Here is a 14,497-nt window from a genome sequence, read left to right as displayed (position 1 = left end):
CCCAAACTATGTACACACCAATGCAGAGCAACAAGTCACAGTGACACCACCCAAACCCCCCTGATAAATGCAAAGACATAATTAAATTGTGAATAAAAATGTATGTACAAAATAGGCTCTGAAAAGTTATGGTCAACTAGCCAAAAAATCAATATCAAAATAAGTCTATATACAGTGCAATGGATAACCGAGGCAATTAGTCCTGCACATCAAAAGAAAATCGAAGTGTCCGTGGGCCAAAGTGTAACAACACAAGCCCACACAGGAGACCTGAGTCCTCTGGAGAGAACACTGCAGGGGCATCTGATGAAAAAACTACAGGCACCTCAGGGGGAAGGGAAGGGGGGGGGCACCACAGCCACATGAGTCCACGACGCCAGAACCACGAAGGGGCCACCATGCCTACTGTGCCATCCTGGGGAGTGCAAAGCCACAGTCTCTCAAGTCTCTACAGTAGGTGGGTTGCCCACTGTTCCATCCTGGGGAGTGCAAAGCCACAGTCTCTCAAGTCTCACAAGTGGGTGGGTTGCCCACTGTGCCATCCTGGGGAGTGCAAAGCCACAGTCTCTCAAGTCTCACAAGTGGGTGGGTTGCCCACTGTGCCATCCTGGGGAGTGCAAAGCCACAGTCTCTCAAGTCTCACAAGTGGGTGGGTTGCCACTGTGCCATCCTGGGGAGTGCAAAGCCACAGTCCATCAGGTGGATTACAGTCTCCACTGGTCAAGGAGGAGGCATGGTGGGCACAGTGAACCGTTAACAGTGCATGCAGGAAGGGCCCAGCGGAGCGGTGCCTGAGACGGCGGGGCCCAGCGGAGCGGTGCTTGAGACGGCGGGGCCCAGCGGAGCGGTGCTTGACAGGAAGGGCCCAGCGGAGCGGTGCTTGAGACGGCGGGGCCCAGAGGAGCGGTGCTTGAGACGGCGGGGCCCAGCGGAGCGGTGCTTGAGACGGCGGGGCCCAGCGGATCGGTGCTTGACAGGAAGGGCCCAGCGGAGCGGTGCTTGCGATGAAGGGCCCAGCGGAGCGGTGCTTGAGACGGCGCAGCCCAGCGGAGCGGTGCTTGACAGGAAGGGCCCAGCGGAGCGGTGCTTGACAGGAAGGGCCCAGCGGAGCGGTGCTTGCGATGAAGGGCCCAGCGGAGCGGTGCTTGCGATGAAGGGCCCAGCGGAGCGGTGCATACGATGAAGGGCCCAGCGGAGCGGTGCTTGCGATGAAGGGCCCAGCGGAGCGGTGCTTGCGATGAAGGGTCCAGCGGAGCGGTGCTTGACAGGAAGGGCCCAGCGGACCGGTGCTTGAGACGGCGGGGCCCTGTTCAGCGGTGCTCTTCTGCACGGCGGGGCCCTGTTCAGCGGTGCTCTTCTGCACGGCGGGGCCCTCTTCAGCGGTGCACTTCTGCACGGCGGGGCCCTCTTCAGCGGTGCTCTTCTGCACGGCGGGCCCTGTTCTGCGGTGCTCTTCTGCACGGCGGGGCCCTCTTCAGCGGTGCTCTTCTGCACGGCGGGGCCCTCTTCAGTGGTGCTCTTCTGCACGGCGGGGCCCTGTTCAGCGGTGCTCTTCTGCACGGCGGGCCCTGTTCTGCGGTGCTCTTCTGCACGGCGGGGCCCTCTTCCGCGGTGCTCTTCTGCACGGCGGGGCCCTCTTCAGCGGTGCTCTTCTGCACGGCGGGGCCCTGTTCAGCGGTGCTCTTCTGCACTGCGGGCCCTGTTCTGCGGTGCTCTTCTGCACGGCGGGGCCCTCTTCAGCGGTGCTCTTCTGCACGGCGGGGCCCTCTTCAGCGATGCTCTTCTGCACGCCGGGGCCCTGTTCAGCGGTTCTCTTCTGCACGGCGGGGCCCTGTTCAGAGGTGCTCTTCTGCACGGCGGGCCCTGTTCAGCGGTGCTCTTCTGCACGGCGGGGCCCTGTTCAGCGGTGCTCTTCTGCACGGCGGGGCCCTCTTCAGAGGTGCTCTTCTGCACGGCGGGGCCCTGTTCAGCGGTGCTCTTCTGCACGGCGGGGCCCTGTTCAGCGGTGCTCTTCTGCACAGCGGGGCCCTGTTCAGCGGTGCTCTTCTGCACGGCGGGGCCCTGTTCAGCGGTGCTCTTCTGCACGGCGGGGCCCTGTTCAGCGGTGCTCGTCCAGTAAGTCAAGGGAGCCAGACCTGGCCTGGACTCCCTGCTCAGTCGCCCTCCAACCGTGCTGTTGCTGGACCCTTCGGTGACGGAGTCCTGGGCCCTTTGGTGTCCTCCCTAACACCCGGGATGGGGCTTGTGGGCCCCTCCTGCTCCGCGCTCCTGCTGGCTGACTTCTCCGCCCTGCTGCCCTTTCGCTCCTTAGATGGGGCTCTCGGGCCCTTGCCTCCCCTAGGTGTTGTGGCTGGTGAAGTGGGCGAACTTTGCTCCTTGAGGGCAGCCATGTCAGTCCTCTCACGGCGGCCCTTTAGTTTCCGGGTCCTCTTGCCTGGGTGGGGGCTGGCTGTCCCCTTGCTGCTGATTGAAGTGTCACTGCTGGCAAAGGGTGGACTCCAGAACCCATGCATCACAGTGACACTCGAAGCTGGGCTGGTGGTGGCTGAGGTGCTCTTGGGATCTTTGCAGATGGAGGGGGTGGGTCAGTGGAGGGAAAGAGGTCAAGATTAGCGAGGAAAACATTTTTAGGACCAAGGTAAAGGGTAGGAGGAGTGGTGATGGGATTGGAGGAAGAGGATGTGGTTGTAGGAGAGTCAGGTGTGCTGTCTTTGGGTGCAGGTGCTTGTGCTGGAGGCTGTCGTGAGGTGGATGGCTGTTGGGTGGGTGTCTGCCTGCGTTTGTGTGTCTTGGAAGAGGGGGTGACAGACACAGTGGGAGAGGACACAGGGGACGTGTAAATGGTAGTGGGGGTGGTGACTGCACGTGTGCGGACTGTACTGGAGGGTGTGCTGGTGATGGAAGCACTGGCTGATGGTGGTGTGCATGCAGGTGTGAGTGTAGACGTCACAGGGAGGGAGGAGGGAGACGAGGAGGAGGGGGACACAGAGGTGGTAGTGACTGTTGGAATGCCTGCATCTGGGTGTTGCTTGCGTGAATGCTTGTGGGTTCTGTGGTGCTTGTGTCTGGATGAGCTGCCCTTGGGTGTTGAGGTGTGTGCAGGCTGGTCTGATGGTGTGGATGGGATAGGCTGAGGAACAGGAGACAGAGACAGGCTGGAGGCAGTCAGAAGAGGGAGGCTGGAAACAGGGACAATGGCTGCCGTCAGTGCTGAGGCCAGAGCATTGAACGATTGTTGATGGGCAGCCTGACCCGAATGAATGCCCTCCAGGTAGGCATTGCTCTGATGCACCTCCCTTTCTACCCCCTGGATGGCATTCAAAAGGGTAGTCTGCCCAACAATGATGGTCTGAAGGAGGTCAATGACCTCCTCACTGAGGGCAGCAGGGGTAACAGGGGCAGGGGCTGAGGTGCCTGGGGCGAAGGAGACGCCCGCCTTCCTGGGCGAGCGGGCACGGAGCGTAGGCTGAGGGGCTGCTGGGAGGGCGGGGCTGGTGCGCTGGGTGGCGGCTGTACCTGTAGAGGCGGGGGGCCCGGATGTTGCGGCCACCGCTAGGGAGCTCCCATCCGAGGACGTGTCGGTGTCGCTGGTGTCACCACCGGTCCCCGTTGTGGTGCTCCCCTCGCCCTCCGGATCACTGGTGCCCTCGGTGTCTGTTCCTGGGCCCACCGGGGCCTTGTGACTTGCAGCTCCCTCGTGCTCCGATGCCAATTCTCCTCCGCCTGATGATGCTAATGCACACATGCACAAGAAGATGAAGAAGAAGGGTGGGGGGAGAAAAATGAAGACCAGGTTGAGTGCATGCAATGTCAACACCGTTGGCGGAGAGGACAGACACAGGAGCCTCATGCACTAAGCCGCGCATTCGGGGTACACTACTCAGTACTTCTGACTAGGACAACAGGTCTAGAGACGACAAAGGCGCACATGTGTGATGCTGGACCATCGATAGCTGTACTTGTCACCCTACAGAGGTGGGGGCCGGGAGCACAGGGCCATGCCCAAAGGAGAGGACTACACTACAGAAAGCGCCCTGGCCTAATGTCACCCACAACCCTCCTCCCCCACCCAGACGCCTCCACTGCGCAGAGAGATAGCAGATTGTGCTGATACTCACCCCCTTGTGTCTGCTGTGATGTCCTCAAGCGCCCATCCAAATCAGGGTAGGCCACCACCAGGATCCGGGACATCAGGGGGGTCAGGGTACGACTGGCACCCCTCCTAGGTTGGGAGGCCATCCCCAGCAGTGACTCAGCGGTCTTCCTGGTCCCGCGGCGGATGTCCTCCCACCTCTTGCGGCAGTGGGTGCCCCATCTGACGTGGACCCCCAGGGCCCGGACTTCCTTGGCGATGGCACGCCAAATGTCCACTTTCTGATGGGCGCTGACCTATTTGACATGTACAGGGTGGGAAGGAAAAAATCATCAATTTTCTGCATGTTAGATGCGATTGGCCCCCCTCCCCAACCTTGCCATATGGCACATGCTCCCATCTGTCGTGCGTTGCACTCCTCATTCGCCCCCCACCCCACCAACTTACATCCACCCCACTCCACACAGGCATAGCCCATTCAATGTGCACCCAGTGTACTTACCTGTTGGTCTGGAGGACCGTAGAGTAACGCATACTGGGGGAGAACCCCATCCACAAGTTTCTCCAACTCCTCCGCAGTGAAGGCAGGGGCCCTTTCCCCAGTCGCAGCAGCCATTGTCACTTCCAGACCGAGGTCACAGCAGCACTTGCAGTATAGGTCCTCTCCTGTGGATGATCAGGTCTCGAGTGATTAAGCAGATAGAAAATGGCGGTCACGCCCGCGGCGGTGCGTACCGCGGCGGTGCGTACCGCGACCGCCGGCGCACCTCGTCATTGGCTCCTGAAACCCATAGGCTTCAATGTTAGCCAATGCGGCTTCGTATAGCGGTCTTCGACCGCCTACCGCCACGGTGTGCCACGCCAGCGCATTGACCTCACATCCCATTGTCCCACTTCACAGGTCAGGCAGCCGCCATTTCAAGGGCCCACATGGCATATTTTGTACTGCGTCACACAGGCCTAGGCCTTGCATTGCCACACATACACGCCTTTCAATACATAGATAACCGTGTGCTCGGCATGCTGTGGTGAACGTACCTGTGATTTGCTTGACTCTGTGCTCCATGTTGTCCTTCCTAGGCACCGTCCGCTGGGACGTGCGAGGAGAAGGATGAATCCTCGCGTGTACCGACCGCTGGTGGACCTGTCGACAATGGAAGAACGCCATATCATACTACGATACCGACTTGACCGAGCCACTATACATGAACTGTGTGCCCAGCTGGAGCCAGCCCTGATGTCACCCATCCGCCAACCCACAGGAATTCCCCCTCTAGTACAGGTTCTGTCAGTCCTCCATTTTTTGGCAAGTGGCTCATTCCAGACAACAGTGGCCATGTCATCTGGAATGTCTCAGCCTATGTTTTCAAAAAATTTGTCTAGAGTGTTGTCTGCCCTGACGAAACACATGCGGAGCTACATTGTATTCCCTGAGGAGGTTGAGTTGGCCACTGTGAAGGGTGATTTTTATGCCCTTGGACATATCCCCAACATAATTGGTGCCATTGATGGGACCCATGTGGCTTTAGTACCCCCAAAAGACGATGAGCAGATGTACAGAAACAGGAAAAGTTACCATTCTATGAACGTCCAGGTGGTCTGTTTGGCTGACCAGTACATCTCCCATGTGAATGCCAAGTTCCCTGGGTCAGTGCATGATGCGTATGTGATGCGTAATAGCAGCATCCCTTATGTGATGGAACAGCTACAGAGACAACGTGTGTGGCTAATTGGTGACTCTGGTTACCCCAACCTGCCTTGGCTATTGACCCCAGTGAGGAATCCCCGGACCAGGGCAGAGGAACGGTACAATGAGGCCCATGGGCGAACTAGGAGGATCATAGAAAGAACCTTTGGCCTCCTGAAGGCCAGGTTTAGGTGCCTGCATATGACAGGGGGATCCCTGATGTACTCACCAAAGAAGGTGTGCCAGATCATCGTGGCCTGCTGTATGCTTCACAATCTGGCATTGCGACGTCAGGTGCCTTTCCTGCAGGAGGATGGTCCAGATGGTGGTGTTGAAGCAGCTGTGGAGCCTGCGGAGAGTGAAGAGGAGGAAGACGAAGAGGACGACCCAGACAACAGGGACAGAGTTATCCAACAGTATTTTCAGTAGCACACTGGTAAGAATCACCAACGCCATTTAACATTTACTGAAAGCCCCCTGCATCTTTACTTTGTGTATTTCCCCCCAGTTCTTTTCAACTGATGTTTGCTTTTCCCTTCCCTTTTCAGTTCTGTATGACCCACTGCGTGACTTCTGCTTGGTTAGCCCATGGACTAATGCTTATTGACATCGGTATGTTGTCATCACAAAAATAACAGAACATTATTGATCAGTATTTGTAAATAATACAGGATGACTCCAGAATGATTTCAGTGCAATGAGTGATTTATTTTTAGTGCTAGATATTGGTACATGATATTAAAACGGTGATGGGTGAGGGTGGAGTAATGTCCATGGCAGAGCCCAGTTCTCAGTTTCACAGGTGCATTTTCCATATGCCTGTGGAAGGATGGAGCAGGGGCAGTTCAAGGTTGGACAGGGTGATACTGTGGGACAGTGGGATGACATCAGGGGGTATCTTATGCTGGCGGGGGTCTTGGCATCCTACTCTGTCTTCCTGTGAGATCTCAGGTTCCTCTTGCGGGGTGGTTGTTCTTCAGCAGGAGGTGGGGTTCTGGGGGCCCGTCGTTCTGTGGGGGCCTCCTGACCACTAGCGCCGGCGGAGGTGGTAGGCTGTTCCTGGCTAGTGACAGGGGCCCTTTGTGGTGCCACATGATCCCGCAATGTGGTTTCTATCCGGTTGAGGGCCTGGACTATGGTCCCCATAGCGGTAGCGATGTTCCTGAGTTCATTGCTGAACCCCATGTACCGTTCCTCCTGCTGTGCCTGGATCTCGGTGAACCTGGCCAGTACCGTCGCCATCGTCTCCTGGGAGTGATGGTATGCTCCCATGATGGTGGTGAGGGCCTCTTGGAGAGTCGGTTCCCTGGGCCTGTCCTCCCCCCCCTGTCGCACAGCAGCCCTCCCAGTTGCCCTGTTTCCCCGGGCCTCTGTCCCCTGGACGGTGTGCCCACTACCAATGCCCCCAGGTCCCTGTTGTTGTTGGGGTGTTGGGTCAGCCTGGGTGCCCTGTAGTGGCGGACACACCGCTGATTGACGCGTCCGCGAGACAGAGGCATGGGCCCGCTGGGTGGGAGCTGTGCTGGTGTTCCCAGAGGGGGTTGGGTCTGCTGTGGCCTGTGTCTGTGTGTGGGGAACCGACTGTCCAGAGGTCCCCGATGGTCCGGGCTGGTCATCAGGTTCTAGGTCAACAGAGCTGCTGTCCTCGCTGGGGGCCTGTTCTGGGGGTGGGATGGACAAATCTGGACCCTCCGTGGCGGTGTGTTGGCGTTCGGGCCCTGCAGGGGTAAAGGAGTATGGTTATTGTTTCTGTGTGTGCCATGGTGTGCGTTTTGAGTGCCCTTGTCCCCCAGTGCTGGCATTCCCTTGTGGGAGGTGTTGTGAGGGTGGGGGCGGGGTGTATGGGTATGTGCAATGGTCATGCTTTGGTGGTGGCTGTCTATGGTTTGTGTTGGCATTCAGGGGTTGGTGTTGTTTAGGGTGGGTTGTGCTGGTGAGACATTGGCAGGGAGGTTGTGTGCTGGGGGGTTGAGATTGGGGGTGACGGGGGGGGTTGGCATGCTGGTGGTTGGGGGGGGTGAAGTAGTTGAGATTCGACTTACCAGAGTCCATTCCTCCGTGTACTCCAGCGAGGCCATCAGAATGCAGGATGTTTACTACCTCTTGCTCCCATGCAGTGAATTGGGGTGGAGTGGGTGGGGGTCCGCCGCCAGTCTTCTGCACAGCGATGTTGTGTCGCGACACCATCGAGCGCACCTTCCCCCGTAGGTCGTTCCATCGCTTTCTGATATCTTCCCGATTTCTGGGATGCTGTCCCACAGCGTTGACCCTGTTTACGATCCTTTGCCATAGCTTAGCCTTCCTTGCTATAGTGGTGTGCTGCACCTGTGTGCCAAAGAGCTGGGGCTCAACCCTTATAATTTCCTCCACCATGACCCTGAGTTCTTGGTCCGAGAACCTGGGGTGTCTTTGGGGTGCCATGGGGTGGTGTGGATGAGGTGTGGGGTGGTGTTTGTGGTGATGTGCGTGGTGATATGTGGTGATGTGTGCGTAAATGTGGTGTGGGTGATGAAGGTGGGTTCCTGTGTGTGTTGGGGTTTTCGTTTGCTGTGCTCACTCTCTCTATCTCTATCTCCTTCTCTCCGATTTCCAACTAGTGGGGGTTTGTGGGTGATGTGGGTGTGTGTTTTATAGTTGATTGGATGTGTGGGAGTGTTGTTTGTATGTGTGTCAGGTGTGTGTATTTCAAATTGTCCAATGTGGCTGTGTTTTGGAGCTGTGTGTGTATTTTGAGCGCGGTGGTGTGTACCGCCAATGGAATACCGCGGTTGAAAGAACGCCGCGTGGATTCGTGGGTCAGAATGGCATGGGCGTGTTTGTGTTGGCGTGACGGTGGAGGTTTGGTCATCTCCAGTTTTCCGCGGCCCGCTGATGAGGCGGCCTTCCTTGGATGTCGGATTTTTGGCGGTTTCACAGTTGGTGGTCAGAATGACCGTGGCGGTTTACCGCGGCCGCGGCGGTAGAATGGCGGACTTCTGACCGGCGGTAAGGGCCTTTTACCGCCAAGGTCAGAATGACCCCCTACATGTCCTATCTTAACCATACACTGCACCCTGCCCTTGGGGCTACCTAGGGCCTACCTTAGGGGTGTCTGACATGTAAGGAAAGGGAAGGTTTAGGCCTGGCAAGTGGGTACACTTGCCAAGTCGAATTTACAGTTGAAACTGCACACACAGACACTGCAGTGGCAGATCTGAGACATGATTACAGAGCTACTTATGTGGGTGGCACAACCAGTGCTGCAGGCCCACTAGTAGCATTTGACTTACAGGCCCTAGCACCTCTAGTGCACTTTAGTAGGGACTTACTAGTAAATCAAATATGCCAATCATGCATAAACCAATTACATACAATTTACACACAGAGCATATGCACTTTAGCACTGGTTAGCAGTGGTAAAGTGTTCAGAGTTCAAAAGCCAACCAAAACAGGTCAGAAAGAATAGGAGGCAGGAGGCAAAAAGATTAGGGATGACCCTGCATAAGCAAAAAAAAGTCCAACAGTCAGGAAGGTTTGGTTTGCAATAGGGCAGATTGGAGAACAGCAGATTGTTTTAGATTGGAGTGGGCCAGATTTTGTTGGATTGGTTTGGGGCAGGTTGGAGTATGGCAGATTGTTTTCTCTTGAAGTGGGACAGATTGGAGTGGAGCAGATTGTTTTGGATTGGTGTGGGGCAGATTAAAGTGGGGCATATTGTTTTGGATTGAAGTGGGGCAGATTGCTTTGTTCTGGAGTGGGGCAGATTGTTTTGGATTGGAGTGGGATTTATTGCTTTGGATTGGAGTGGGCAGATTGGAATGGGACAGCTTGTTTTGGTTTGGAGTGGGGCCAATTGTTTTGGATTGGAGTGGGGTGGATTGTGGTGGATTGCATTGGAGTGGGTGGATTTCGATGAAGTGGGGTGGATTGTTTTGTATTCTAGTGGGACAGATTGTTTTTGATTGGAGTGGTGCTGTTTGTTTTGGATTGGAGTGGGGCAGATTGTTTTGGATTACAGTGGGGCAGATTGGAGTGGGGCAGATTGGAAAGGGAGGGATTGGAGTGGAGCAGATTGTTTTGGATTGGAGTGGGGTGGAGGAGAGTGTGGTGAATTGGATTTTGGTGAAGGTAGATTGAATTGTATTGGGGTAAATTAGATTGGGGTGGATTAGAGAGGGGCAGATTTGAGCCAGCAGATTGGAGTGGAGCAGATTGGAGTGAGGAAGATCGGAGAGGGGCAGGTTGTTTTCGATTTGAGGTGGTCAATTTGCAGTGGAATGAATTGTAGTTTGTTTTTGACTGGCAGGGGCAGATTGTAGTGGGGTAGATTGTTTTGGATTTGGGTGGGGAGACTGGAATGAGGCAGATTAGAGTAGGGCAGATTGGAGTGGGGCAGGTTTGAGAAGGGCAGACTAGAGTGGGGGAGATTGTTTTGTATACGAGTGTTGCAGATTGGAATGGGACAGATGGGAGAGGGGCAGATTCGAGTGAGGCAGATTGTTTTGGATTGGAGTGGGACAAGCTGGAGTGGGGTAGATTATTTTAGACTGTGTCTAGCAGGTTGTTTTGGATTGAATGGGGCAGATTGGAATGGGGCCTATTACTTGGGATTGGACTGTGGAAGATTTGAATTGGGCAGATTATTTGGGACTGGAGTGGGGCAGATTGGAGTGGTGCTGATTCTTTTTGATTGGAGTGGGGCAGATTATTTTGGATTGGAGTGGGGCGTTTTATTTTGGATTGTAGTGGAGCAGATCCTTTTGAAGTGATGCGAGGTAGACTATTTTGTATTACATTGGGGCAGATTGTTTTGAACTGGAGTGGGGCAGATTGCTTTGGACTGGAATGGGGTGGATCACTTTAGAGTGGGGTGGATTGGGGTGGAGTGTGGGGGGTTGTTTTGGATTGGAGTGGGACAGATTATTTTGGATTAGAATGGTGTATATTATTTTGGATTGGAGTGGGGCAGCTTGTTTTGGATTAGAGTGGGGCAGAATGGAGTAGGAAGGATTGGAGTGGGGCAGATTATTTAGGATTGGAGGGGGATAGAGTTGGGGTGGAGTATGGCGGATTGGATTTTGGTGAAGGTGGATTGAATTGGAGGGTCAGTTTTTAGTGAGGCAGATTAGAGTGGGACAGATTGGAGTGGGGCAGATTGGCGTGAGGCAGATTATTTTGGATTGGAATGGGACAAATAGAAGTGGGCAGATTGATTAGGGCTGGAGTCGGGCAGATTGGAGTGGAGTGGATTCTTTCGGATTGGAGTGGGGCACATTGTTTTGGTTTGGAATGGGGAAGATAATTTTGGATTGGAGTGGAGCAGCTTCTTTTGTATTAGAGTGGGGCAGAGTGGAGTGCGGCGTATTGGAGTGGGGCGGATTGCTTTGGATGGGAGTGGGCAGATTGTTTTGGATTGTCATGGGGCAGATTGGAGTGGGAGATTTTGTTTTGTATTGGATTTTGGGAAGATTGGAGTAGGGTAGATTGGAGTGGGGCAGATTGCTTTGGTTCAGAGTGGGGTAGATTTGAGTGCAGGTGGATTGGAGTGAGGCAGATTGTTTTACATTGGAGTTGGGCAGTTAATTTTGGATTGGAGTGAGCAGACTGTTTTGGATTGGAGTGGGGCAGATTGTCTTGGATTGCAGTGGGGCAGATTGAAGAGGGGCAGATTGTTTTAAATTGGAGTGGGGCAGATTGATATGTATTGGAGTGGGGCAGATTTGTTTGGATTTAGTGGTACAGATTGTTTTAAGTTGGAGTGGGGCAGAATGTTATTGATTGGAGTGAAGCAGATTGTTTTGGATTGGAGTGGGGCAGATTGGAGGGGAAAGATTATTTTGGAATGGGGTGAGGCAGATTGGAGTCGGGCTGATTGTTTTGGATTGGACTGGGGCAGATTGGAGTGGGACAGAAAAGAGTGGGGCTGATTGTTTTGAATTGGAGAGGAGCAGACTTGAGCAGGACAGATTGTTTTGGATTAGAGTGGGGCAGATTGGAGTGAGGCAGGTTGTTTTGGATTGGTGCAGATTGTTTTCAAATGGAGTAGAGCAGATTGTTTTGGTTTGGAGTGGGACCAGATTGTATTAGATTGGAGTGAAGCAGATTGTTTTGGTTTCCCGTGGGGTAGGGCAGCTTGGAGTGGGGCACATTGGTTGGGATTGTATTGGGGCACATTGTTTTGAATTGGAAAGGGGCAGGTTGGAGTGGGGAACATTGCTTTGGCTTGGAGTGGGGTAGATTGGAGTGCACTGGAGTGTGCTAGATTGTTTTAGATTGGAGTTGGTCAGATTGTTTAGGATTGGAGTGGAGCAGATTGTTTTGGATTGGAGTGGGGCTGATGGTTTTGGATTTGAGAGGGGTAGATTGTTGTAGATTGGAGTGAAGCAGATTGTTTTGGACTGGAGTGAGGCAGATTGGAGTGGGACCATTGTTTGGATTGAAGTGGGGCAGATAGCAGTGGGGCCAAATTAGTTTTGGATTGGAGCAGGGAAGATTGGAGTAGGAGCGATTGTTTTGGATTAGAGTGGGGTCGATATTTATGGATTAGGGTGGGGCCAATTATTTTGGATTGGAGTGGGGCAGGCTCTTTTGGTTTAGAGTGGGGCAGAAAGTTTTGGTTTGGAGTAGGGCAAATTGGAGAGGGGTAGATTGTTTTAGATTGGAGTGGGGCAGATTGTTTTGGATTGGAGTGGTTCAGATTTAATTTGGATTGGAGTGGGGCGGATTGTTTTAGATTGGAGTGGACTCAACCTCACCGTTAAAAGAACTTGGAGGGAGTGCTGAGATTAGAGTTATCTGGATAACAAGGGATCCAGTTGTGCTATGGAAAATATAAAAACACCTAGTCAGTCACCTGTGTGATAGTACACCTTTATTCGTGATGACTGCTGGTATGGTTAACAACAAGTGATGGGACACCTACTGAGAATAATGGCTCGAAGGGTCACCTATTTGTTGATTAATGGCCAACATGTTTCTGCCCACTTCTGAGAGCCAAAGGAGGTCTGGGGACATTCATCAGGGCCTGGGATCCCTAAGTATATGCACCAAGGGCCATATTTATACTTTTTTAGCACCGCATTTGCCTCATTTATTTACACAAAAGGAGCGCAAACTTACAAAATACAATTGTATTTTGTAAGTGTGCGCCGCTTTTGTGTCAAAAAGTGGCGCAAATGCGGCACTAAAAGAAGTATAAGTATGAGCTCAAGTATTCAAGTGTGAAGGGATGGTGAGTTGTAGGGCTGCCTCAGTAGGAGGTTGGTAGAAATGGGGTCTTGGTTGGCAGTCAGGTTACCCCCCGTCCAAGCAAGGACCCTCACTCTAGTCAGGGTAAGTCACACACAATCCAAATTATCCTGTGCCCACCCTCTCGTAGCTTGGCACTGAGCAGTCAGGCTTAACTTAGAAGGCAATGTGTAAAGTATTTGTGCAATAAATCATACAATAACACAATATAGCACCACAAAAATACACCACACAGTGTTTAGAAAAATATATAATATTTATCTGGATATTGGCAGGTCAAAACGATAAAAGAAGCAATATGAATTTGTAGAGATATCACTGAAAAGTGATATAAAGGGGGTCATTCCGACCCCGGCGGTCAAGGACCGCCGGTGCCGGGGTTGGCGGGAGCACCGCCAACAGGCTGGCGGTGCCCCGCAGGGCATTCTGACCGCGGTGGTTTGGACGCGGTCAGAACAGGAAAACCGGCGGTGTGCCGCCGGTTTTCCGATGCCCTGAGGAATCCCCCATGGCGGCGCAGCTTGCTGCGCCGCCATGGGGGATTCCGACCCCCTCACCGCCATCCTGTTCCTGGCGGTTCCGACCGCCAGGAACAGGATGGCGGTGAGGGGTGTCGTGGGGCCCCTGGGGGCCCCTGCAGTGCCCATGCCAATGGCATGGGCACTGCAGGGGCCCCCGTAAGCGGGCCCCACATAGAATTTCAGTGTCTGCATTGCAGACACTGAAATTCGCGACGGGTGCAACTGCACCCATCGCACCCTTCCCACTACGCCGGCTCGTGGGAAGGGGTTTCCCGCTGGGCTGGCGGGCGGCCTTCTGGCGGTCGCCCGCCAGCCCAGCGGGAAACACAGAATGGCCGCCGCGGTCTTTTGACCGCGGTGCGGTCATTCGCCGGTTCCCGCCAGGTGGGCGGCTCCCGCCGCCCGCCGGGGCCTGAATGACCCCCAAAGTGTCTTAAGTCTTTAAAAAGCAAACAAAGTCTCTAGCAAGCACAAAGTACCTGGGTTGGAGTGGAAAATATCCGCAGAGAGACGCAGAGGAGGAGATGCGTGGAAAAATGGTGTGTGAGCGTCGGTTTCGCCCCTTCACACACGGACTTCCGTAGTTATTTTCTACACGGGGAAGACGATGCGTCAATTTCCAGCACGCGGACAGTCTTTTCTGTGGGTCGCGGGATTACAGATGGCCCGGGGTCTGTGCGCGGAATCCTGGGCTTGTTATCCAGCTGCGCGTCATTCTGGTGGGCTGTGCGTGGAATTTTCTCCCTCACAGCAGGCGTCTCGTCGATTTCCTCTCTGGAAGTCGGGTGGCGTTGTCCAGGGGGGCCGTGCGTCGAAGCTCGGTCGCACTGCAGGCGTCGCGTCAATCTTTTCCTTGCGGGGTCGAGCGGCGTCTTTCCGGATTGGCGTGCAGTGAATTTTTCACCGCGGAGCAAGCTGTGCGTCGAATTGTTCGGTGCACAAGGAGTCCAGTTGAAAGATAGAAGTTGT

Source organism: Pleurodeles waltl, chromosome 6, assembly GCF_031143425.1.
Source record: "Pleurodeles waltl isolate 20211129_DDA chromosome 6, aPleWal1.hap1.20221129, whole genome shotgun sequence".
Classification (NCBI taxonomy): Eukaryota; Metazoa; Chordata; class Amphibia; order Caudata; family Salamandridae; genus Pleurodeles; species Pleurodeles waltl.
This window is presented reverse-complemented; position numbering follows the sequence as displayed.